This window comes from Pinus tabuliformis, chromosome 9 (genome assembly GCF_031772625.1).
Source record: "Pinus tabuliformis cultivar Carrire ecotype Pingquan chromosome 9, CPIR1, whole genome shotgun sequence".
Lineage (NCBI taxonomy): Eukaryota > Viridiplantae > Streptophyta > Pinopsida > Pinales > Pinaceae > Pinus > Pinus tabuliformis.
In genome coordinates this window covers 1,407,295,084-1,407,321,625 of record NC_142307.1, presented here as the reverse complement: position 1 = coordinate 1,407,321,625, position 26,542 = coordinate 1,407,295,084, and the positions used below count along the sequence as shown (strand labels likewise).

At 37.9% G+C, this 26,542-nt stretch overlaps 1 protein-coding gene across 10 annotated transcripts in view; it reads left to right on the top strand.

Moving 5' to 3' along the window:
• Window positions 1–2,846: 2,846 nt before the first annotated feature.
• Window positions 2,847–26,542, top strand: part of LOC149153819 (uncharacterized) — a 100,943-nt gene continuing 77,247 nt past the window's right edge. For 2 of the 10 annotated variants that reach the window (XM_089439901.1, XM_089439895.1), the window contains exons 1-3: window positions 2,847–3,265; window positions 3,355–3,405; window positions 3,599–3,668. The gene's annotated coding sequence lies outside the window, so the exon portion shown is untranslated. The other 8 variants (XM_089439900.1, XM_089439893.1, XM_089439902.1 and 5 more) reach the window with 7 other exon arrangements.

Genomic DNA, 26,542 nt, shown 5'->3' with positions numbered 1-26,542 from the left:
TTTTTCAAAGTGTCATTTTCTTTAACCATTGCTTGTTTGCTATGTTCGATTTCTTGAATTCTACCTTTCATTCCTTGGAGTTCAGTCTCGAGTGAGAGTATTTTATTTTCTAACGATTTGTGGTTATTGTCAAGCATTGTAGTTAATTCTAGTTTAAATGGTTTCCTCTTTCTTCTCTTTGTCTTTCTAAAGATTCAATGCACTCATAAAGACTCTTTAGGGTAATTTTACTTTGTCTCCCTTTGCTATAGGGGGGTTTAGAAAGATGAGGAGAAGTACTCATAGTGAAAATAAGCAAAACTTAACAAGAGGAGAATAGGTGGGAATGTATGCACCTGTCAGAGTTGTCTGTAGTTGAACTGATTCTTTTGGATGCGTGCTCTAATAACTATTGTAAGTAGCAAATTGGCCAACTTTGAATCTACAATATTAAATTGCTCCCGTTCTGCAACAACTACCTGAAATCGTAAATTGCCTAGCTTCGAATCTGGTAATTTTTGCCAAACAGGGGAGTGGAGTTTTTCTTTAGGCAGGATTAAGAGACCATAGATAAATCTAAATGAGATTGCACTGTGGTATTCCACCAGATGTAAGCCAAAAGAAAAGAGACTTATTTCAGAATTAATATTTCAGGCCTACGCTGTCCTACACATCCTCTTTAACTGCGGCCAAATAACCCGAGCTTCAATGTGTGGTACTTAAACCTATAGGTTTAGGAAATGATATTTGTTTATCATTTGCCTCAGGTCATTAAGGTTCTAGTTAAGGCATAAAAATCTCATATGCTGGAAATTGAAGCACTTCAGATTAAGTGTTGGAGTAGTACGTGCAAGCCATGTTATAATGGTTGAATTAGATCTGGTGCAACAAAACCCTTTTTGTATTACTTCTTCCAAACAAGGACTGGAGATGGGATCTGGTTAGGGAATGTGTCGTCCAATGATGGGATCCACGAATATTTTTGGCCTCCGCAAAACTTTGTTGATGCAAACAAGAACTCGACGAGTTTTTCTTCAAGTAGGACCAAGAGACCATAGATAAATTTAAATGAGGCCGCACTGCGATATTCCACCAGATGTAATCCAAAAGAAAAGAGACTTATTTCAGAATTGATATTTCAGGCCTTCGCTGTTCTACACATCCTCTTTGACCGAGCTTCAGTGCGTGGCACTTAAGCCTGCAGGTCACTGACTAGGCGTCCCATCATAGAAAACTGGTCATGATACTTGGGCGAACACAAGAGAAATCAAATGCCGCAGAGAGAGAAATCAAATGCGAACCACCGAAGGCGAATCCGTGTTTAAATATGTCGTAGAGTTTAGAAATTGATTACTATAAAATATATAGATTTTTATGGTTTTGTGATAAGATTATTAATTATTAATATAATTATTAAATATTATGTAAAATTAATTATCACAAAAAATTGACATATTTAAAAACCATTTTAGTGATTATTTTTTTAATATAATTCTAAAAAAATAAATTTGTTAATTATTAGATATTAAATTAAACAAAATAGTAATTAATTTGCCTTTGTAGATTTTCACAATTGACAATATGATGTTGAGAATTTTTTGTAAAGTATTATGTGTTCTAGTTGAGCACATAGTATTCCAGAAAGTTTTTCAACATAATAATTATTTTGTTTTGTTAGGTTAGTTCGTACTGGTTAATAGGAGGTTGATTCCAATAGACCTTTGGGGCTTACTACCACTATACTTCTGCCTCCTCCTCTATGTAGACCCACTTACTTATGGGGGATTTAAACCTTAGATCTCTTAATTTACACAATATTTCATATCATCACCAACTAAACTAAACAAAATTATTATTCAAAATAAGTAATATTTATAATATTTTTATTAATTATCAAATAAAAATTATAATTAAATATAAAATAAAATTACTCAATATTAATTATTTATACAAATTATTAAATATTATATTATATTTAATTTTCAAAATAAAAATTATTGTTTCATAATAATATATATTATTATTCACTTACAAATAAAAAACTACAACACAACAACAACCCCAATATTCACTTTAATAATAATAATTCAAATAAAATCAATATTAACCTATTAAATTTTAACAACCACCCCCATTCACCTTAATAATAATTCAATTCTTTTTAAATTTTAAGATGGTCTTTATCAATGTCGAATGTGCTCACTAATATATGAGAAAAATGGTGATATCTTAAAGATGAGAAAGGAAAATAATGTGATTGAGAAATAACTTATTTTAATTCAATTATTATACCAATTTTTTTAAAATTAATGATAATAATATTATATAATAAAATATTTTTTATAAATTAATAATAATATAAATATTTACACCAACGAAATAAATAAATAATCACATCAACTTAAGAACCTAAACTTTAAAACTAACTTTTAAATTAATAAAACATGCTTCAACTTTTATATGAGAACATGAATTACAAGTACAATCGCTAATTACAACTTCTAATGAGACAATAACCAAGAACCTTTAAATAGATAATCATTCATTTATCTATTTACTAAATTATTATTTCGAAGACCTTTATATAAATAAATAATAATAATTATATTTTAGTAAAATACGATTTCGAAGGCCTTTATATATATAATAATTTGGTTCAGTAAAATACGATTTCGAAGACCTTTGATATTTAATAAAATATGAGATAGATATTATTATTATGGAATGTCCAATAAGGATGCCTGATACACAAGTGCAATTCGATAAATATTTAATTTGGTTAAATTAAGATTTTAATGAATGCGTGATCAAGAAAGTTACAATATTGATGAAGTTGGCGTTAAAAAATATTAAAGCAGCAGCATGTGATGAAATGGCTTGCCTTTCTCTCTATCTCGAGACGGGAGGAGGGTTACAGAGATGGTGAGAGTTTGCATTAAGGGGAGCAAAGATTTTTCTGGTTCTGGATTCGGCGTGATTCTGAAATCATCGTTACATAAAACGACAAACACATGGGAATGAGGACTGTATCGAGATTTAGAAAAACAAGGGGCAGGGGAAATATATATTCAATTCCACCCCATAAAATATTTTGACGTCCGCTTCATACGTAACGGAACAGAACAGTAGAATGAAGCAGTGACAGGCAGAAACATTAATGTGTGTTATAAAAAAGGAAAAAGGAAGGGGGGCCGAGAAAGGGGAAGAAACAAAGGAGGCGGAGCTGTGTCGGGCCCCGTACGCCTCCGAAATGGTTGCCCTGCCCATCCCTGTGGTCGTTTGTCGGGTAAGCTTTTTAAGCCTGTGGATGTTATTAAAACCCGCCTCCCTTTAATTACAGCAAAGCCTGCTTTCTGTGTTTTTCTCTGACAGAAGCTTTTCCAAACGTCAATTTATTGGTAATAATGAGCAGGAGGAGTTGAGCAAGTGAGTATATCTCTGGTTAGCTGTTCTTACATTCCAGAAGAAAGTGACAGACTATGTATGAAATGGAAGCTTAAATTTGATTGATTGATAGATAGGGAGAGGTCTTTTGAAAGTTTTTATTGTTTTATCTTTTATTCTTTCGTACTGGGAATGCAGAATTGAGAAGAAATTTTTGCTTTCGTTTTCATTTCAGGTTAAGGGAGCTAAGACTGTGTTGCACTCGTCACTTTCATGGTGTAGTTTGTCGTTCCGAGACTAACAAGGTACTGTCGCTTGCGCTAAATCTTTCTTTGTTTTTGCTTCTTTGTTGTTGTGCTGCCAAGGCGCTTCTTGGGGTTCTGTCATTTGCATGGCATGATTTTATGGGTTTGTTGCCTCTGCCTGGTCCTGGATGGTATCAAGGCAGGATTAGCTGATTGGACTTTGAAATTGGGATCTTTTGCCTGAAAGGGGTATTTCGCATGAAGCCCAGTGATCGATACGTGTTGCCCATCATGGAGTTCTGATTTCTTAGGACAATGTGTGTGGCGTTCGCTTGTGTCTTTTTGTCGACAGAGGCAAGATATGGTTGCTGAATGTTTTTCTGTTACTAATGAGGGAGGTTAGATCTTTGTATCCATGCGCGGATGCCTGGCTGAAGTACAATAGCGTTTCTTTTATTTATGAAGCCAGGATAATAAGATTGTTGAATGGTACTTTTCATTCTGCTTTGGAATTATGTGATTTTTTGTTAACAGAGTTAAGATAGGGTGGGTGGTTGAAAGGTATTTTTTAGATTTTTTTTTGGGCCAGCTTTCTCTTATCATGATGTGGAAATGTGCCTTCGAATGGTGTTTTTCATTCTCTTTTTAGATATGAGATTAACAGATTGAGATATGGTTGTGGAAAGTTTTTTCTTTTTTGGTAGCTTTCTCTTCTCATGATGTGGAAGTGTGCCCTTGCACCATCTGGGAGTTTTTATGAATGTTTTTTTTTTTTTGTCTGTTTGTTATAGTTGTGTAGCTTTCTCTATATTGATGTGGAAGTGTGCCTTTGAATGGTGTTTTTCATTCTTTTTTGGGATTATGTGATTTTTCGTTAACATATTGAGATAGGTTGTGGAATTTTTTTCCGGTGTTAATTTTCTCTTATTATGATGTAACTGTGCCCTTGTTCCATCTGGGAGTTTTATAGTGAGCGAGGCCAGATTACAATACTCAAATTGGACTCCTTCAGCTAAGAAGTTTCAAAGTGGGGGGTTGTCTATTCTGCCAAAGTTACGTAGGTGTAGGGCTTGCACTTAGCCCCAATTGTAATTGCAAGCACTGTCACAAGTGTGTCTACTATGGGCAGACATGTCCCTAGGGAGTCCTGAACTCTAGTGGGGGCCATAGCAGTGCCCCACTTTCCTGACCTGATAAGCACCCATGGACCATTGACAGTTGAATGTTTTTTCTCACAAGGGGTTTCTTGCATGCTATAAAATTTTATGTATTGTTTCATGCGTGCTGAGGTGCTGAAATAGTATTGAACTCTGTTTGTAAAAGATTGTCAAGGGATGTTTTCCATGCTTCTTTCCGAAATTGGGATGGGATTGCTGAGGGAATTTTTGTGGTTTTCTTAAAAACGTGGCAATAAGATTTTGGAATGTGTTTCATTCTCTTCACCGGAGCTGGGATAAAGAGTGTGGAATGAAGATTTTATTTTTTCGATGTGGTTGAGATAGGGCTCGTGGATTATTTCTTGTCTGTTTGGATAAACAGTCTAAGTTGAATGTCAAATGGTTTGACGGTGGGGGAAATATACTTAAATTGCCAGGAATGAATACTGATGAGAGGCTGTACTGTGGGAACACTTTATTCCTATGCCAATCTCCAATTGCAGCAATCTTCCTGTCCATTAAGTACATCTTTATTCGTTGTCATCTGATAAGATGTTGGGACTCTTAAGGTGCATTAGGCATTATTGTCTTCCAATAGTAAGCCATAATGCAAGTGCACAACTACAATTCTGTTTGCTGTCGTGGCTACCATATTAATTTCCGTTTTTCCCAAAGCAATTTATTGTTTTTCCATAAAGAATGATAGGATTCTTCAGCTCCCCACCATCATATGCTTATTTGTGTAATTTCATATACTCGAGTCATGTTTTTAAGACGTAGGTCCTTTTGCATCAAAAGATATGGGTATTCTTCTTAATCAGAAGTACATATAAATGAAATGAAACTTTTGTTATATTCATCGTAAGATTCAAACGTTATCTTCTGGATGATATTAGAAACAGAGTACATAAGAATCAAGATTTATACTGCTCTATAGTGCATGTATAAGACATGCAAAATACCAATACAACTACATATTATATATCTCTCGAATACAACTACAAAATATATCTCTCTCAAATTACATTTAAATCTATAAGTTCATTAAATTGTTGCTTCTCTGCCTATGCTAGAAAGGGGTTTTGATGTATATTCTAACCTCTAATTGAGAAAGCTTCCTACACTCATGGCTGGGAAATTCAGCAATGTATTTGGCTCGTTGGGCTGAAATTGATACATTGAATGCTCAAGTCTGATTTGGTAATATTTGGGACATTTTCCTTTGATAGGTGCTTCTGTTTAACACGTGCATCTCCCAACACGGGATATTTCAATGAAGCAGATACGTTTTACAACTCATGGAAGCTACCGTTAAGCTAGTATGCCACCTCTGGGGTGTTAAAAATGTACAGCTGGATGTCCAATCAGCTGTCGGAATTATCTTATTTTGTTTGTAAAAATGTGGTGGTTCATATTTCAGTGGGAAGCTGAACTTTTCAGCTACCCCTTAGTTGTATACATATGTGTGCATTCCGAATAATAAATACAATGCGATGAGAAGGTCATTTGTATATTTTTCTTCCATCTCTCTTGTGCCGTTGCTGCAATGGTTATCATTATTTAACATGGTATCAGTGCTTGTACAGCTATGAACTCTCTCACGAAAGGGGTTCATGTTCATGGGAGTTTTCTAGATTGTAATGATTCGTAGATGAGAGTAGATTTATTCTTGTGAGAGTCTTGTTTATCAGGTTTGGTTTGTTTTTTTGATGAGTGATTTAACCTATGCGGGAATTGAGGCATGTGTTGTTGAAGTATTGTTGTTTTTGTGCATATGAGGTACTTTCTTTTGGTGCTATTTTGGAAGATTTGGATCTTCTGATCTGCATGTTGTTGTGTGCTATTTGGGTGCACAATCTGCATGTGTTGTTGTTGCTCAAGCATGGTGACATGCTTGTAGAGGAGTTGTGCATTCTTTTGGCTGTTTTATATTTATAATTCATTTGTTGAACAACAAAAGTGTATTTAGAAAATGTTGCTGTTGAAATATGGAAGGGACAAGTTGATTTTGGAGAAGTGAGTGGAATGAGCGATCCACATTTGGGAAGGTGACTATGGTCTACCTCCAAGAATGAGAACCTTTTTTGGGTTCTGGCTAGATGAGGAGGAGCATGCAGTTCAATGTTGCCCAATGGTGTGATTAGATGCACTAGTAGTTTGGTACTTAGTTGTGAGTGAGCTCTCACTTGTTGGATGATTAGCTGTAGAGTGAGTGTTAAAAATTTACAGTGAGACATTCAACTAGCTGCTGCTAGATTTATTTTATTTTGTTTGTAAATAAAATATGGTAGTTCATACTCTGTTGGAAGCTGAACATTTTAGCTCTTCCTTAGTTGTATATGTGTTTGTGTGGGTTCTGGCTAGAGGAGGAGGAGCATGCAGTTCAATGTTGCTCACTGGTCTTTAGATGCACTAGTAATTTGTTACTTAGTTGCGAGTGAGCTCTCGCTTGTTGGATGATTAACTGTAGAGTGAATGTTAAAAATTTACAGTGAGACATTTAACTAGCTGCAAGATTTATTTTATGTGGTTTGTAAATATAATGTGGTAGTTCATACTCTGTTGGAAGCTGAACATATCAGCTATCCCTTAGTTGTATATGTGTTTGTGTGTATGTAATATGAATAATAAAGGCAACATGCTACAATATCTATTTGTATATTTTCTTCTGTTTGTCTTTTGTGGTTGCTGCAATGTTTCATTCTTTAACATGGGGGGTATGTATGTTGTCAAATTTTCCTAGGTCTCGCACCTGGTCCCAAGTTCATGAAAACCATGCTGCTCAGGTGAGATGGTTCATGGGGCACGACATGTTTCTGAGGGTATTTGAACCTCAGTGGGAAGATTAACATCAGCCCCACTTTACCATCGAAGTCCTTGTGGACAGATCTGTGGCAATTTTACAGCACATGGATTCTATCTTCGATTGCTTGTTCATCACATAGGACTTGGGAAACATTTGCATTTCTCTCTCCATTTGTTTCCATCGTCCTGCTTCAATTTTCAGGTTATCTAAAGCTATTGTTATCCTACATTTTAGTTGTCTTTTAAAGATTGATATAGATTCCTGCAAGAGCTGTTATTTATAAATGCCCAGTATATTTAATTGATTCTTACATTAGAAGTTCTGTTATTGGCCCCCCACGGGTCTTTTGGTTTGAGCAGAAGTTCGTCAACCAAATTTAGATATTCTGCATTTGATGGCTTGTACTATGATTTTAATTCATTTTCACATGCCCGTGTTATGCTTCTTACCATCAGTTCAAGTCATGAGCTCTTGAGTCAACAATCTTACTTCCAAAGAAGCTACCCTCAGATGCTTGGTGTTATGTTCTTGGTATTAGCTTAAGTCACGAGCTTTTGAATCATCATTCTTATTTCCAAATAAGCTACAAAATTCTCAGATGCAACTTTGTCCTGATGTTTCTAAAACATCATCAAGTTAATCAGGTTATGTCTGGATGAAATTGATGGGATTGGTTCTATTGGTAAGTGCAGTCACAATTTCTCCTTGTTGGGGAGCAAACCTCTTGTTTGAAAGAAAGAATCATAACTTATATTTATGGGAAAGATATAGTTACATTCAGTTTGTGCCAGAGCACTTCATAACAGTTTCAAAAACTTATAGTCCCTGGGGGTACCTCACTTGACAAAGCATGTATACATGTTACTTACAACTGAATTTAATAGCAGATGATGTTGATGTAGTTTAAACTTAGGTTCTTAGCAATTATGTGAAGTAAAAAAAATAAAAATAAAAGCTTTAGCAAAAATACGATAACAATAATGAAGTGGATTTGACAAGGGGTCTTGAGATTAGATTTGGGCCAGTTTATAACAAACATTGAGTCCCCACAACCCTATAAATCACCTACATTCTTGTTGAGGGCAAGTTTGAGTGGGAGTTTTATTGCATCAAGCTTAGTCGTTTTATTGCATCAAGCTTAGTCGTTTTATTGCTTCCCACTTCTATACGGTCTTTGAAGGAGAAAATATGAGAGGAGGAAAGAAATGTAATGCCTCCAATTCCATTGGGACTAGGGTTCCCTTCTCTTCCTCCATCGAAGAAATCACAGGCTTTGGATTGGTCTATATCTGGCCTTCCAATTTTCCTAGGTGCTTTCTGCTGATACCCTTCAAAGCAGTGCCTAGCTTGAAGGAACACTTGAAAGGTAAAACGGCCAAGTTTTCAAACAACGTATTATTCGTAGTGAGCCATAAAGTTCAAGAGACAACAAGGGAGTGATCTATATATAGTTATAATTAGTCTTGTCCTCTCCCAATTTTTATAGATCTCCTCTAAAGAAGTTCCATTCTAGGAACCAACATTACAAGTCAAAGAAAGGAGCTCCTTCCAAACCACTTGAGTAAAGGAACAATCCATGAGAATGTGTTGGAGTGTCACTTCATTTGATTTGCATAATAAACATAATCCTAAACCAAACAATGTTCTTCTTTTGTAATATATCCCAAGTAGAGCCTTTGTTGCTTGGAGCCAGTCGGAAGAATAGCTTAACCTTTTCAGGACCCGGTTGTTTCTATGTTGGTTGCCAGCATAGAAAATCCCTTTGTTTTGCTAAAAACATTGCTTTGTAGCCTATTGCTGCAAAATCTAGCAGCCTATTGCGAAGCCTCACTAGGCACTCTAGGTCTAGGGCAACAATGGGATCCACCACCACTGTTACTTCAGTGGTTTATCCCTTGCTAATTTGTGGTTGGATATTATCCTCACAAGGGAGGCTTGCCCAACAAAACTTAGAGGTTAGATGACTAAGGAACTCTAAGCCAAATGGCTCTCCAAGGAGCATGCAAATCCCTAAAAAGATCTTCAATAAATAGAGGCTTCGGGTGAAAAAGAGATGATGGATTGGGGGAGACTACTGGCAAAGCCTAGGAGGCTAAGATGATTTCTATGGATTTTCAAGTTAGCCTTCCCACTAACCACCATCAAGTTATGGATTGTTATAAGCAAGGGTTTCAAAATAATGCAATGTTACATCATGCAAAACTTTACAACACCAATAGAAATAACCTTTTAAGGGTATGGTCAACAAGGGAATTCAAGTTATCAAAGGCGGTAAACAAGGCATAGGTCAACAATATGTTTTTTATTGTTGAAAAATGCAGAAAACAACAAATAAAAGATACACGTCAACCCTAAAAATGGGGATGAAAAAATGCCCGAAAAGATAGATCTTGCCCTTTTAACATTAAAATATGCAACAACAAGCATTGGGTCAATAACATATAAGTGCAATTTGGCTGTAAAATGTAGATTTAACTGAGCGCTAATCCTAGTTTACCATAAAATAAAGTAAAGTGGAAAAATTGAGTTGATTGACACACAATGACTAGTGTCTTCAATCATGTGGGCAATGGAGTCAATAGGACGAGGTTAAAAAGTTAGAATTTTGGATAGAGATGAAGGAGAGAGCGTTCTCTTCACTTCCAAACCCTAGCAGCCTTCTATTTTAGGAGATTTAAGGCCAAAGGATGCAATTTGGTTTTTTAATGGATACTTGATGACAAATTTTGCAGAATAAGAAACAAGAGTTCATAAATGATATTGCAATTTTTTTTACATGGCACAATATAAACCTAATTTCAATAAATAATGCAAAATGGAAGAAAAGTTCATTCAAGCAAGCATCACTTCATCATTCCATAGAAAGTCTCTCCATGCAAAACATGTCCTCCTAAAAACAATTTGCATAGCCTATTTAGCCATTACATCCAGGTGAAAGAGAGGGAACTAGGGCAAACTCTTTGCAAGAGAAAGAATTGAGTGTGTGTGACAATGATCCAAGTAATTCAATTCCCCTTTATTTACAGGAGAGTAACGAAGCCAGATTACCTTAATTGACAATTAAAAGTCGTAAAACATGAATGTAAGTGTTCACAAGTTCAAAAAGGTCACAAGCTAACCCATAAGATAACTCTCAAAATGATAAAACATAACAAAATCGCCTCATTCACTCCTCATGTGTGGGAGCTCTTGAACAAGACGTCATCCTCACAAGGTGAGGGTCTTAATTAAGCAAGGTGCTACCAATGATCCAAGAGAGCTCCTCAGTCCAAGTAATCTCATCAACATGAAAGGGTGCATCATCAAGCCGCAACTCCTCAAGCCATACATCATCATCAGGAGGCCACATGTCATCACTCTAGGGTTTGCAAGGTTGATGTTGCAAACCTAGGGCATGATGCCATCATCAAGAAGGAGTGCACCAACCCTCCCAAAGCATCTCAAGTCATCGTCATCCTCATCTGCACTTCGGAACAAGGCAATGGCCATTAAGAAGGTGCAAGGCTAGCTTGGGGGTGTCTTCGGGCCTTTGGGGAACATCACCAATCTTGGCAATGTCATGGCCTTTGTTCTTAGCATTTTAGTATCTAGAGGTGTAGAAGAAGTCATACATCCATGTGAGGGTTGCTCGATAACCAACACTCATCTTTGTAGGGGCAACATTGTGGTTGTAAAGTCATAAGTGCTCTCTTGACTGGGCTAGACATCATCTCTAATATGTTGTAGATATCTAAGGCATTTGGGAGAAACCACACTTGACATACCCATAAGATCAAGTGAGATCAACATCATTAGTTTAAGAAACCATAAAAGTATCACAATGAACCATATTTAATGCTAGGGGCATGAAAATACTTCACACGAGACTTGCCTTCAAATGTCTTTCTAGTGGATAAATTGTAAGCAAGTTACCACACCTATGTTTGGGATGGCCATTCAATAGTCCTATTAGGTACTTCCAACTTGAAGGGGAAGGATAGTTCCTAGGAAGACACATTGATCCATAGGTGCATGTGATAAAGGTGGACATGCAATGGGAAAGACTTCGAGGAAGATGCCATTGCCTTCGTACTCGCTGAATGAGGTCCAACATCTTGAGCGTAATGATGTGAAGAGGGAGATATCGTGGGGGCTTGAGTCTATTCAACCACTTCTTTGGTGTGCATTTTTCTTTGTTGTATAGCTTAGATAACCAACTTGCTTTATGCTTTCCAATAGTCGTTAAAGATGTAGCGATTTATTACCCATTAGGGTTGGGACATTCATAAGTTCCTTTTTTAGATAAAACATGATATGCTAGGAACTGGCTGACGGCTAATGAGGGGGGTGGAGCTCAGGCTAGGATTTTGTCCATGCACTTTGATTGCCCCAACGATCATTTGCATTTTGCATTTTCTTTCATTTGTGGATATCTCTGCTTTTATCTTTTTTTTTAGATGCATCAACCTCTTAAGGGAAAAGTTTTCGAGTCCTTACTTAAAGATGAAGATGGAGGGTGCTAGTACTGGTGACAAATGACAATCAACACAAAGAATGGAGGTGTATACAAAGGATTGATGTAAAGTGATAAGTATGGATTACCTTGGGGACACTATATCAATTAGTGCCCTTCCAGAACAGTGGAAAGAAAAGGCCTTATGGAAGGTCACACTGGACTAGGGGCAAGGGATAACTTCCCAGGGGAAGTGTGGGAACAAGAATACAATCAAAAGTGGTCAATCATCTAGCCAAACCTGTGATTAATATTAGAATGCCCTTAACATTAAATGAAAACACAAGATTACATAAATGGTCATTGGTTAGTGTACCTTGTAATAAATGACACACTTTTTTTCAAGAAGTATGCTAGGTGGGAAAGAAAGCACTGACTGGACATATGTGGAGAGTTCTGAGGCATAGCTATCTGTGGATCATTGATAGTGCTCCTGGTTGGTAGGTAATCAAATCGGAGAAAATTTTCTCCTAGGGGTTACCCATGTGGGTGGGTAATATGGTCCATATTTAAAACCCCTATTTTTTTTAACATAATTGTACGCAACTCTATATAGGTTGGTGAGTTATGTGGAGAGTTTTGAGGCATAGCTATCTGTGGATCATTGATAGGGCTACTGGTTGGCAGGTAATCAAATCGGAGAAAATTTTCTCCTAGGGGTTACCCATGTGGTTGGGTAATATGGTCCATATTTAAAACCCCTAATTTTTTAACATAATTGTACATAACTCTATATAGGTTGGTGAGTTAGATCATATGGCTAAGGGCCAAAGCTTTGCATTGTAAATAATGTATACACATAAAAATAATAGACTAGCATCGCTGGTTGTGTGACAAAATGGACGAAAAGAGTATGGGGGGCCATGATTCCATAAGAAAGGTACAAGAGGGGTACAAGAGGGGGTTAATGGTGCCAAAGCCAAAGTCAAGAGATAAAATAATATTTTTTTTATTATCCTAAAATACCTTAGAGAAAGAACAACTTTGTGGGAATTATGCCAAGTATTTGGGAAAAGACTTCTCTTGTGCAAAGTCGCAAGGTACATGCATGTGGAGATCTTAGCTTGGGGAAAAGAGAGTTAGGCATCCATTCACTATCCCATCCATTCCATCCATAACATTCTTCCATGGAAGGCTACCAAAGTTGTATGGCTATCTAGGTTGAGTAAGATAAACATGGTAAGAAACTAAATTGTATGTGAAACTAGTGTATCATCCATAGTAGCATCCATGGTGTCCCAATATTGAGATTTTCCTAGCCACACTGCATTGGAGCCGTGGAAGAGGGAATTAACACGAGGGGCTATAGTGGCAAAGAAGAGGGATCCTAAACATGGTAAGAAACTGAACTGTATGTGAAACTAGTGTATCATCCGTAGTAGCATCCATGGTGTCCCAATATTGAGATTTTCCTAGCCACACTGCATTGGAGCCCTGGAAGAGGGAATTAACACGAGGGGCTATAGTGGCAAAGAAGAGGGATCCCCTCTTTAGTTGTGTGGGTTGAGGAGGAAAAGAGAGTTGGTGATTAGGATGGTAATTTGATCGAGAGGGTAATTATGTACCAGAAAGTAATGGATTGAGAGTTAGAGTACTCTTGTTAGCCCTTGTGGTGTTATAGCCCCATCTCGGGAGTGGCCCGTTGTTGAGAGACATGGAACAACAATGCTTAAGGCCGGGAGGAATGTCCTTAGTTCACAACCAATTGTTGTTTTTCTTAAAGATAAGTGTCTTCTCTTATGTATGCTTAAATGTGGTCATTTATGTGAAATTCCTATGTAAATTGTTGTTGTTATTATAATGTGTATGTAGTGTTATTTATCTAAGATAATTATGCTCTAATTATGCATGGTAGTGTATCTTGGTAGGCCTACATTACGGTGCATATGCAGGGTATAATCATGAAATGGCATCATTGATCATAATTATATTTATGGAAATTAAAACTTAGGTTACATGAAAGAATTCTAATTTATGTATTCAGAGTTGGATTTCAGAAGCGTAGCTTGGCCTGGGGGTGGCTGTGGTTGGTTACAGAGTGGTATAAGAGCTTAATTGATTCTGGATGAAGAGAAATTTTGTAATTGGGTTGTGTAGAGCAGTAATGTAGCTTAACTATTGGGATGTGTTTGTTACAAAGCAATATTAGAGCAAGCTACAACACCGAGCCTATGTGGGCCAAGCTAGCATGCTAAAATAGAGGGAAATTTTTGCAAAGGACACTTGCAATTTGATTGATAGAAATTGGCCAATCAAACTGGAGGCAATCTCATGGAAAATTGAGACACTGGGCTTTGGTGCAGAAGCTCCAATTTTAGTCTTTAATTTGGGCCAATTCTCACCTATAATGGTTGAAATGTAAGGAGATTGAGTACTTGAAGGGTTGAAATTACCTAAATTGGTGTTCAAGGAGCATTGTAAAGATTTAATTCTTAGTACTGTTACCCACCAAACACTGAGTAACCTCTAGGAGAAAACTTTTTGCCTCCTTAAACATCCAGCAAGCGAACAACCCTATTGATGAGCACATGACATGGTGCCATAAATCCTCCACTTCTTGCTTTGGTCAAATTTCTTTCTCCCATTCAACATTCCTTCTAGAAGAAAGGCAGTTCATCCATCAATAGGTACCTTAACCATTTTGTAATCATGTGCTTTCACTTTGTGTTTTGGGCATACTAATATCAATGAAGGGGTGATCTGGATGATTGATTGATCTTTGACTGTATTCTTGTTTTCTCTCTTCCCCTGGGAGGTTAGTTTTTGACTCTAGTCCAATGGAAACTCCTTTGAGACATTAGGGTTTTAGGGAGGACACTACTGGGGAGGCTCTAATTGAAGTAGCATGTCCATGATATCCCATACTTACCATTTTCCATTTTTCCCATTATTCCATCTCCATTCTTTGGGTTAGTGGTCATTAGTCATGGGGATTGGCACCCTCTCATCCTCATCCTTGAGTCTGGGTGGAAAAACTTTGCCCTGGAGGTTGATCCAACTAAAAGAAAGTTAAAAGCAAAAGAAAGCCACAATGAAGGAAAAAGATAAAATGCAAAATATGGTTGGGACATTTGATTAGCATGTGGGCAAACTTGCAAAGTCCTAGCATGAGCTCTACCCCCCCTCATTAGCCATCACCCGGTTATTCGAGCACATGATACTCCATCTATAAAAAGGAACCCTTGTATTGCCCCAAGCCCAACCTTGATGAAAGAGAATCCGCCTCATTGTTAAAGGGTATTAAACACTAAATCTCAAAAAGCAATGTTGGGCTCTTGAGCTATGCGCACCCAAATCGTTGTCCTAAGGAAGTAAAAGGTGCATCGAAGGGGTGGAAAAAGTGGGCTGAGGAAAGGGGCAACTCATGCCTCCACAATTACTCCCTCACATTTTTACACTCAGGATGCTGGACCACCATTAGCTAGTCACTTGGCTATGTCATCTTGCCCTAAAGTCATGCCCACTCTGTTGCCACAATCTTCACATGCACCTATTCATTGATGGGCTAACTCGGGACTTGTCACTTCCCCATGGGGGTAGGTTTATCCATCTAACCATCCCTAAGATAAGGAGGGAACATATATGAGACTTGGTCTAGTTAGATATTTGAAGGTGATCTTTGTGTGAAGTATTACCGCACCCCTAACATTAAGTATGGTCCACTATGATGCATCAATGGTTTTTGGTACCTAATGATTGTTGATTTTCACTTGATCTTGAGAGGGTTTTGTCATGTTGTTCTCATCACAATAGCAAAGGCTTCTTGAGGTGATTACCCCACCTTCTTAGCATAGTAGCAAACGCTGTACTATCCATTGCAAAGAGAGAGATTGACCTTGATGATGCAGTTTTGCCTTTCCAGAGCAAACCATTGGGCTACTTGATGACCCCATATGATGCTTGACACTTGGAGGAACCCCCAAATGCTGAAATTCTGAGCCCATGGAGCTTGGTGTTGGAGATATAGAATGTGCCTAGTGGACCCAAGATGCCCCTAGGTTGGCCTTAACATTATTTGATGGTCGCCACTTGTTTCAGAGCCCGGACGATGATGGTCATCCTTAAGATGACAAGGGAGGGTATTACCCACCAAAATGGGTATAGGTGAAATTTTTTCTCCCACCATCCCTTCCAGTGGGCTAACTGGCAGCCCTTACCACAACTAGTCGAAGACGATGTGCCATTCATATCTCTGCCACCTGCATCAATGATATGTCTTTTTATCCGTCTCGCAGGAGCACATGAACAAAGGTGGGCTTCCGATCAAAAGGTACTTTATTCATTTTGCAATCAAGTGCTTATGCTTGTTTGTACTTTGGGCTTTTGGCATGGATTATGGGGTGACCTGGAAGAAGGAGGGGTTTTGACCTTAAATGGGGGGGGGGTTAATCTTTGATCCTAGTCCAGTGGGATCTTCCTTAATGGCCCAATGGGTATAGGAGGGGCACTACTTGGGAAGCCCTGATTGAGATAACGTGTTCCATCTATCTTGATTCCATACTTACCACTTTCCATCTTACATTACAAGCCCTATATTCCACCTCCATTCTTTGGGTTCAACTGACCATTGGTTCTTTGGGATTTGGCACCCATACATCCTCATACTTGGGTAAGGCCCAAAACTTAGCCATGGGAGGGTGATGCAACTAAAAGCAACAAAAAGAGCATGTAAAGGCCACAAACGAAAAAATCAAAGGAATATTAAAATGCAAAAGATCATTGGGACATAGTACATACACATTAGCACGTGGGCAAAAGCCTAGCATGAGCTCTACCTCACCCCTTATGGCCATCACCTGGTTCTTGAGCACCATATTGCTCCTATACATCATGAAAGGAACCCTTGCATGTCCCAACCCTGATGGGCAATGAACTGCCTCATCATTAAGGGGTAATACAATTGCTATACATCATACAAAGCAATCTCTAACCCTTTGAGCTACAAGTAGTAATTGAAAATTCAAAGAAAAATCAAGAAAAAGTAAAGGGCGCACAAGAGGGGTGGAAAAACAAAGGTCAGCTTGGTAACTCATGCATCCACGACTGTTCCCTCCTCACATTTATACACTCAGGATGTGGATCCCCATCATGTTGGTCCCTTTGACCATGGTACTTGGCCATGAAGTCTTCTCCCCTTCTTTACCATCATTGTCCGCATCTACCACCTATTGATTGAAGGGTGGATAGTAGAAATGTCACTTCCCCACGGGGGTTGGAAGCACCTAATAGGGTTGTCCTTTAGCCACTCCTATCTAGAGAGGTAACACCATTATGAGTCCAAAGCCTTAATTTTGGAAAGGAAGTCTTGTTTGATGTGTTAAATAACCCATTACTTTCAAGCTTGGTCCCGTTAGATGCATAAATGATTATTGTACCTAATGATTTGTTGCTTGCTGGTGTTTATGATGTGATTGTTAGGTGGTTCCACAACTATGACCTAGGTAACTTAACTGGAGCCCAGGCCTCCAGAGGAGCATATTGACACTCATAGGTGGAGCATTGAGAGCCTTGGGTCTTTGGGCAGTAGCAGCATGACATTTGCACCTTTGGACACTAGGACGTTCTTCTACTTTGCACACTATTTGACGATTCTTTAGGATGTCATACACTGGACCCAACATGCCCATGGTCAACCTTAGCACTCTAGAGATATGGCAGTTGATCTAGAGCCCATGGTCGACCTTAGCACTCTAGAGATATGGCAGTTGATCTAGAGCCCATACAAGGATGGTCCCACCTTCTAAGACATGGGAGGGCTTGTAGCACTTGAAAAGCCCTTAACGTTGAAGCAAAGATGGGCACTTTGCATTGTTGGAGATCCAGGAGACCACATTCTAACCCCTAAGATGAAATTTGGGGCCCACGGAGAGATTTGACAGAAATGTGAAGGCCAACCTTCACACCATGATTTTAGAGGGCTTCTACACCACTCATGTCACCTTTGGCCCTCAATTTAAGTCTTGGAGAGCTCCTTGCATGCATGACATCAACTATTTCAATCCTGAGGCTCACATGTGTGGGCAAAGTTTGATGGTTTTGTCTAAGCTAGTAAGTTAGCTTGTGACCTAACTTGTCATTTTGGCACATTCTATTGTTTTAGGGGATTTTAGGCTTGAAACAACATTAGTACTCATATAAATGGAGGAGATGAATTAGTGGATTAGGATCATCACACACTTGGGAATTTTGGCCTCTTGTGAATTTCAACCTTCTTGTCTTGTGGCGAATATTGGATCTATTAATGCATTTTAACGTTTGGAGCTATTTGCTTGTGTTTGGAGCTATTGTCTTGGATCAATGGATGATTTTCATGCATGTTATCTTGTAAGTGAGCATTTTATTGGATAATCTTTGAGACCACTAAAAGAACCCAATCGCTGCTTCATTGCCCATGACAACACTTAAACATGAAAATTCTTTATGTCTAATGTATGGAATATATTGAATCTATGGTTTCTATTGTGCTCTAACTTATTGAAGATCTCTTAGATAGAGTCTAGATATCATTATTGGATCCATTACTCATGAATAACATGTGAATGATAATCCTAGTGGTGAACTTTGATTAACTCTCCCATAAAATTTCTTGATCCATTACATAGGTAATCGTAGGGTTTTTGGTGTTAGTGCATCGACTATCCTTCCTCCTCAACAACTTTTAGCTAGCCTATCAACTCATAGACACCATGCTCCCAAGGAACAAGGCACTGACCTTCTTTTTTGGTGATCAAATCCATTCTTCATCCATAAACTTTTCTCTTCCTTCTCTTGACCTAATTTGACCGCTTTAAGGCCAAGCGTCCAAGCTAGGGCTTAGTGTGAATTTCTATGCAAGGAGGATTTTCGGGATTGGAGAGTCTAAATGCTAAGGGTATAGTTGGTTTCCTCAAAATCAACCCTCTTGGTAGGCATTCACTCCAATTTTATCCATAAACTTTCTTGCCCTAGTTGTTTGCCCTAGGGTAAACCCTAGTTTGGTGTTGCTTCAACTTAGCGGCTTATTTTAGGGCTTCATGTGCCTTTGCCTTGTTGAAAACCATTGTTGGAAACCCTTTCTCCTCACCTTGACCTTGACCTTAAGCCATCCCAACTCTCAACCTACTAATCAAACCTTAGGTCTTGTATGCCTGAAATTGGCTTCTCCAAGTAAAGCGAATTACCCTTACTCTTTGGAGCCTTGTACTTAAGTTGTGTCTTTTCCTTGGAAGCCCTTAGGTCACCTCATACCTTAATCCTAGATTACCTATTAGGTGACTATACACATACAACCCATTGGTGAAAATTTGTAAAGAGCAGGGGGGTTTGGTTGTGGTGTTAGTGGCCACTACTCCACTGTGTTGGATTTTTGTAGCTTTGGTTGGTCTTGATAATTTGTATTAGCCCTCCAAAATTAAAAATAAAATAAATTTTGAATTTTTAAATTGTAATTTTTGCCTCCCAATATGAAAGGTTGGTTCCTCCTTTAGCGCATGTAGGCTCAGCCCAAAAGTCACACCTCTTAGGGCTTTATTGATCACTATAAATAGGGCCATTCATTCTCCTCATTTGGACAAGTATTCATATCACTTACGAGATAAAATATGGATCATTTGAGGTACAATTCGAAATCCATATCACTCTTCTTTTGGTTTTATGAATTTATTATTTGTTGCAGATCGAACTTATGGGTAGATAAATTCTCTGTGGTATACTCTGAGGCAGACTGAATTATCTTAAGCATCAAGATGACTTGGCTTATGGGTAGTTTGACTAGCTTTGGTCTGTGTTAAATTCTGAGGTTAGTTTGACCTAGTTTGACTTGAAATTTTAGATTGTATCTCTTGTTGAATGGACAAATTTCTCTAAGAAAAGGTTGTTGGGTTTTTCCCCTGGTTTGGGGTTTTCCTAGGGTAACTTATGTGTCTCTTTTGTTTGAGTGTCTCTTCATTTTCCTACTGGCATAATTGTTTTATTGTTGAATATTTTCTGTGTAATTACTTAATAATGAATGTGATGCAAGATAATTTAAATGATGAAATTATTGGAAGTCATTACGAAGTCTAGGAAACTTGGAAAATTCAACACATTGTTGTCTCTAGGTCTAGTAATAGCCTTGTAGGGTACCCCCCTTCAAGGCTTGCTAGATTTTGCAGCAATAGAGGGCTTGCACATCACTTTGGAGCACCAACACTTGAGTTATAAGGTGCCATGTCACCCCTCTTTTTCCTTTGAGGGTGAAGTAGGGCACCATGGGCATGACATGTTGGCATAGAGTCACTTTGGAGGCCTATGCGTGATCCCTGAGATGCATCTTGGAATATGAGCACTCATAGCTCATATCGCACCTTTTGGTGGCTATAGAGCTCATTTGGAGGATGACATCATGCTTGAGGAGCATTTTCTCCCATATATGTGGGTATTTATGGCTCTTCTATTATGTTTTTGAGCTATGAGGTTGGCTTGTAGCCTTTTTCTTGTGGAACACTTAAAGCAAACTTGTCAATAGGGCTTCATTAGTCTAATTATTGTAAAAATGAGTGGGATAGGTCTCATATAAAAAAAGCCTCCTTTAATTTCTATTTCTCATCATCACACATTGTATTCTATTCGTCTCTAAGAGAATGTGAGCTAGCCTTTCTTTGCTTAATTGGGAAAGGTGTGATATTTATGGATGTGACTTGCTAAAGGATGCGATTTTTGCTTGGAGACATTGTTCTGGGATTGAAAGAAGTGCCTTTGTGGAGGATTGTTGTAAGTTTATTGTCTATTATTGATATTTTGCATGCTTTAATGTTTAAAGTAGGGTTTCAATTGTTCCATGACTAAATGCTTTATCATTGCTGAAATTTTGCTTCAATATTTCATGTGAAATTGTCCTCTTAAAGGCTGATAGGGAAACTCTTTATGTGTAGACCCTATACTTAATTTCTTCCCTCACAAGAGCAATAGCTAGGGTATTAAAAGTGACCCCTTACTCCTTCAATATCCTTCTTTTAAAATTGTGCCATAAAGACTCCATTAAACTCTACTAGGATAAGGCGCTAGTTGAAGACTGTGTTGATCACCATAAAACTTCATAAATTTTGTTCTTCTTTTCCCTCTCCTAGATGGCTAGGGCAACTGCTAGGTTTTTAGGTTTGATTTATGCATAAAAGGGTCATTTTAATTGCATGTGGGTGACTCATAATACATGATTAGCCTCTATAAATTTTTTTCTAACAAAATCTAGCATATAGGGTATGGTCTAAACAATCTTAATAAGGCTAATGTCATCCCTATTATTTGTGTTTATGCATATCTAACAACCAAATACAATCTACACTAGCCTAACCCTAGCCTCTATTTGAAGGCCTTGTCCCATTCTTGTTGAATATAATTTTAAGGCCTTTCCTAAGGCTGCTATACGACATTGAATGCCATATTAATGAAGATCATTCAAACCCTAACTTATAGCAACCCATCCAGTGGCCTAGGCTTAGAGTATTTGAAACTTAGCATAGAAGACCTAGGTCAGTTTTGGCCCTGCCAAGAATTCAATCCATCTTTAGACTTTTATCACCTTGAGCCCTAGTATTAAAGTATCATTATAGGTGATTTAGGGAAGCTTACCTTGTGGTTCAAATCCCACTAAAGAGAGGGAGGAAGGTTGTTGTGGTGACAATGACAACCCTTCCTCTTTGTCGCCATAAGGTCTGGCCCCTCTCGCGATGAAGCTTTGCATTGGGCCTATTGGATTTTGCGGCAACAAGTACAAAGGGTGAGCTTGGAGCTCACAGGGTCAAATTGGACTAGAGCGAGCTCAGTTGTAGAGTTTTATGGCTACTACCCATGTGTCAATTTTGAAAATGGGAGGAACTTGGAACTTGGGAAATTTTTGTATTATTAAACAAAATTTTGAAAATTTCCATACATGGTGACGTGGTTGGGTGATGTGGAAACCACGTGAATGACGTGTTAGGTGATGTGATAGTGCGACTGGGGCAGGTGGTAGGGCCATGTGGCAGAGGTAGAGATCATGCAAAAGGTGGGTTTTAGTGCTATTAAGCTATTCTTCACATTAGTAGCAAAGGCCGATGAGAAATCACCAAAGTCCCAAAGTCGCAAAAGTGCGACATGTGGGATGCAGAGGAAAGCTATTCGAAGGATTGGACCATGTGGGGGTTTGAACCATGCAGAGGTTTAAAGTATAAACCATGTAGAGTTAAGCTATGTAGGATGTGTTCTCCGCATCTGTATAGAATCATAGTAGTGTTGGAAAATCAACTAAGTTCAAAACTCATGTCTGTGGAGGTTTGGACTATGTGGAGGATTGAACCATACAGAGGTAAGGTATGTAGGATGTTTTCTCGATATTTGCATAGAATCAAAGTAATGTTGAAAAATCAACTAAGTTGAAAACTCATGTTTGTGAAGGTTTGGACTGGGGAAGATTGGAGCATGTTGAGGTAAGCAATGCAGGATGCTTTCTCCACATTCACATAGAATTAAAGCATTGTTGGAAAATTAACTCAGTCTAAAACTCATGTATGTGGAGGATTGGATCATATTGAAGATAGTTATGCAAGATGTTTTCTCTACACCTGCTTAGAATCAAAGAAGTGTTGGAAAATCGACTAAGTCCAAAACCAATGTATGTGAAGGTTTGGACTATGTCGAGGATTGGACCATGCAGAGGTTTGGACCATGCAAAGGTTTGAATCATGCAGAGGTTTGGACAATGCAAAGGTAAACTATGCAGGATGTTTTCTTCACACCTGCATTACAAAGCTCTTGTTGGATTTGGAAAGTACAAACCTTGGTATCGTGTTAAGGCTTTCGCATCTACGTAGGTGGGAACCAAGATGTATAAGGAGAAAAGGAGGAGCAAGTGGCCAGAGCATGATGAGGCGCAACCAATTGGTGGAGATGGTGACATGGTACCACCTTAGGGTGCCACATGGACTTAGGAGCCACATCAGTGTGACATCTTTAGGCCACATTAGTCAAAATTATATAATTTTTCCTCTATTTTTCGGGTCATAAACTTCAAAGACATTTTTGAGGGCCTAAACATTGTTTTTCGATGTTGAATTTCAATACATGGGATTTGTATCTCAAATGAAAGATCTTAGAGGTAGCTTTCCAATGAGACACTGCAATTGTAAAATGGAGTTAGTATGAGAAAGATACACTTGAAATATGTAGAAGGAAAAAATAAGGTGTCATTTCACTTCTAAGAGGCCCTTCTACTTGCTCAGAGCTTAGAATGGAGCACAAGAGCAATCAATGGAAAGCTAAGAGAGAGGAATCCAACCATGGAACTAGAATTGAGATCCGAGCATCCAAACCTTTAAGAAATCATTAAAAATATAGTCATAGCATTACATGGGCAAATTGGTAAGAATGGCCAAACTTCAAAAGGGCATAACTTTCAACCCAAATTTTGAGATTGGGCATATGGATAGTCACTAGAAAGCTATTGAAGAGCATAATGTAGCCATCCACCTACAATCTTGAATTGGGTATTAGAAAGTGTTAGAAAATCAAAAGAAGGCTCATAATGACTTTAAAAGATGGAAAAATATGTTATTATAGATTTGTTAAATTACTTAATAGAAGTTTTTTTTTTTTTTTCTTTGTTTATTCTGCACATGTTGTAGAAAAATGAGGACAAGAAGAATGGAAGATGATTAGGAAACTCACAATAATGAAGGAGTAATGAGGGGCATGAATATTAGCATGGGGAATGAAGACATAGAGTCCAATGGACATAGCAGCAAGGTAGAGCCAATTGCGCTGATTGAAATCATGAAGAGTTCGAGAAACAAGGGAAGACACAACAGAAAGCAAGGGAGGACAATACGCGGATCAACAAGGAGAAAAGGTGGCATGAAGAGGTGAGGAAAAAGATGAGGGAGAAAGGAAATGCGAACAGGAAGAGTGAGGGAGAAGGCGTTGCAGAAAAGAGAGAGAGCTAGGCCTCTGGTAGAGGGAGGAAAACGCAGAAGAGAAGACAGGGCTGCGGATAGAGAGAAAGACACAGAGAGGAGCCAAGGAGGTGCAGCGAGGATAAGGGAGCTCGGGCAGCTGGCAGGGACACAGAGAAGAGGGGAAACATAGAGAAAAGAAGCAGAAAATGTGGGCAGCAAAAAAAGAATTGCGATTTGAGGGAGTAGAGAAAGAAAAACGGAAGGGAAAGGCAGCGAAATTTGAAAGGACTTCAAAGTAGCGAATGGTAGCCCAAGAACCTAAAAAAAATTTACCAATTTTTTTATTTAAACTGATATACTTATGCTTTAAAATTTATTCTCAAAAAAACCTCAGATCTGAATTTGAAACCCTCGGACCTAAAATAATTTTGAATAATTTGTCCTTGCAAAATGGTATTGAGGCCAGATCTTGCCCTCCAGGGTCTAGATCTGGCTCCAAATTAATTTTTTCCTTTAGATCCGCGCCTCTAAAACAAAAAACCAAAAATAATATCCAGATCCTGATATATACAGAAAACTAAATAAAACCCTAAAAACCCAAGCTATAGAAAACTTCAGATTTATACAAAATATTTATAGATCTATGCACAAAGGTTGCAACTCTATCAAATCTGAGGAGTATGAGTCCAACTTTGCACCCAGATTTGATAATCTAAGGCTCTTACGAGCCAGATCTATCAATTTTTCTACAAAATATTTAATTTTTTTTGATTTTTTAGAGAGGTAGTAGCCCAACAACACCTTGTAGAAAAAAATCATTGTTAGATAAATCCTGGAGCTTATATGAGGTAGGCTCTTCAGAAAATATGTGTTGAGAGTTCGCTGGTCCAACCAAGGACTATCCCCAAACGCTCAATGAAAACCTGAGAAATCTTTTGCAAACACTAGATCAACCATCAAACCAAGTATAGGAATAGAATAACAATAACATTATGAAGAAACAGAGTACCTGCTAATTCAATCAAAATTAAAAATGTTACCCTATATCCAACAAACTGAATAAGACACTTGTATTCAGATTATTCTAAGAGAGCTATTGATTGATAGCTTTCACATAACATTAAGCGAGCTATTGATTGATAGCTTTCACATAACATTAAGCAGAAATTAAAACAATGTTACAATAGATTCATGAAGAGGAACACCACCGTAAGTTGAAACCCCAAAGGCTTTTGCATTAATTCCAAAAAAAGTATACAAGAGAGCTTGAGAGCTTAGTACACGATTCAAAGATCGGATGAAAAAATAGACTGACATCGACCTCTAATTTATAGATAAAATCTCCAACGACTAGTTCGCTTGATTCTTGTCAAATTAATTTCAACCGTTGATAAAGATTTAATTAACTTTTAATCATCACCGTCGAAATTATTTATTTTTTGAGGAAAAATCGAATTTTTTATTTAATTGATTTTTAATTAACTCAAAATTAATTATTTTGAGTTAATTTCCTAAAAAAATTCACTTTGACTTAACCACCAAGGCCCAAGGGTGCAAAATTTATTGATTTCTTCAATATTCCCTTGGCCAGGGGACCTCCAAAAATTAACTTCTTTAAAACCCATGAATTTCACCATTGGATAATTTGATTTTACCTAGGACATGAAATTAATTAAATTTCTGGTTTAGAATTTTAATTAAATTTTGCTAGAAAAATTAATTAATTAACTTATGAGGGGATTAATAGTTTTTCCAACCCTCTAATACTTAGCGATGGTGTCTAATTTTGAGGGACCATGCACTAAATATTTTTCACATTAAGATTTTACATTTTAATACATGGAGGGGGGAGACCCGTTCGTTATAGACCCTAAAAAAATACCCATTTCTGAGACATAAAATATAATCCAGTAGACCAAGTGACTTGTAACAAAATAATCTAGCCAATTAGCTATGATTATTTCTAAATCACTTTTACATAGACTCGATCTAAAACACTAGAACTTGCCTAAGATCTTAGTGACAAAATCCACTCTAAATTTGGGGTAAGAGTGGAGGGAAAAACTCTGCCGATCATTTGTGTCTAGAGACATAGATGAATCAATGAGATAAAAAACCTCATAGAATGGAGATCGTCACCTAAACCATAGGTTTACCTAGGCTGTTACATACAGACACGATCGTATTGAGATTATTTACATTTTTCATATGTAGAATGGGCTGGCATATTCAAAAAATGCCGGCTGATGATGAAGTCTGAATGGCACGGATACTTGAACATGATGGATCCCTTTTGCGAAAAAATGGGTGTATTGCTATGGTGTCGCTGACACAGAGTGGTCAACGGGGGGAAAAGGCAACATATTCCTATGAAAATCTCCAGCCAAAACTCATGGATTGACACTACTGTAAGTTGTTCCCAAATCTGCTCCTTAAAACTGCGTTGAACTGCTGCCAACGTGAAGGATGAAGTGCTATGCATTGAGTTGTCTTGGAGATGTGCGTACAAGTGGAAGGAAATGTGAATAATAGTGGAGACATACTCCCACAAATGTTTCAACCAAATCTCCTATGCTATGCGTTAATCTCTA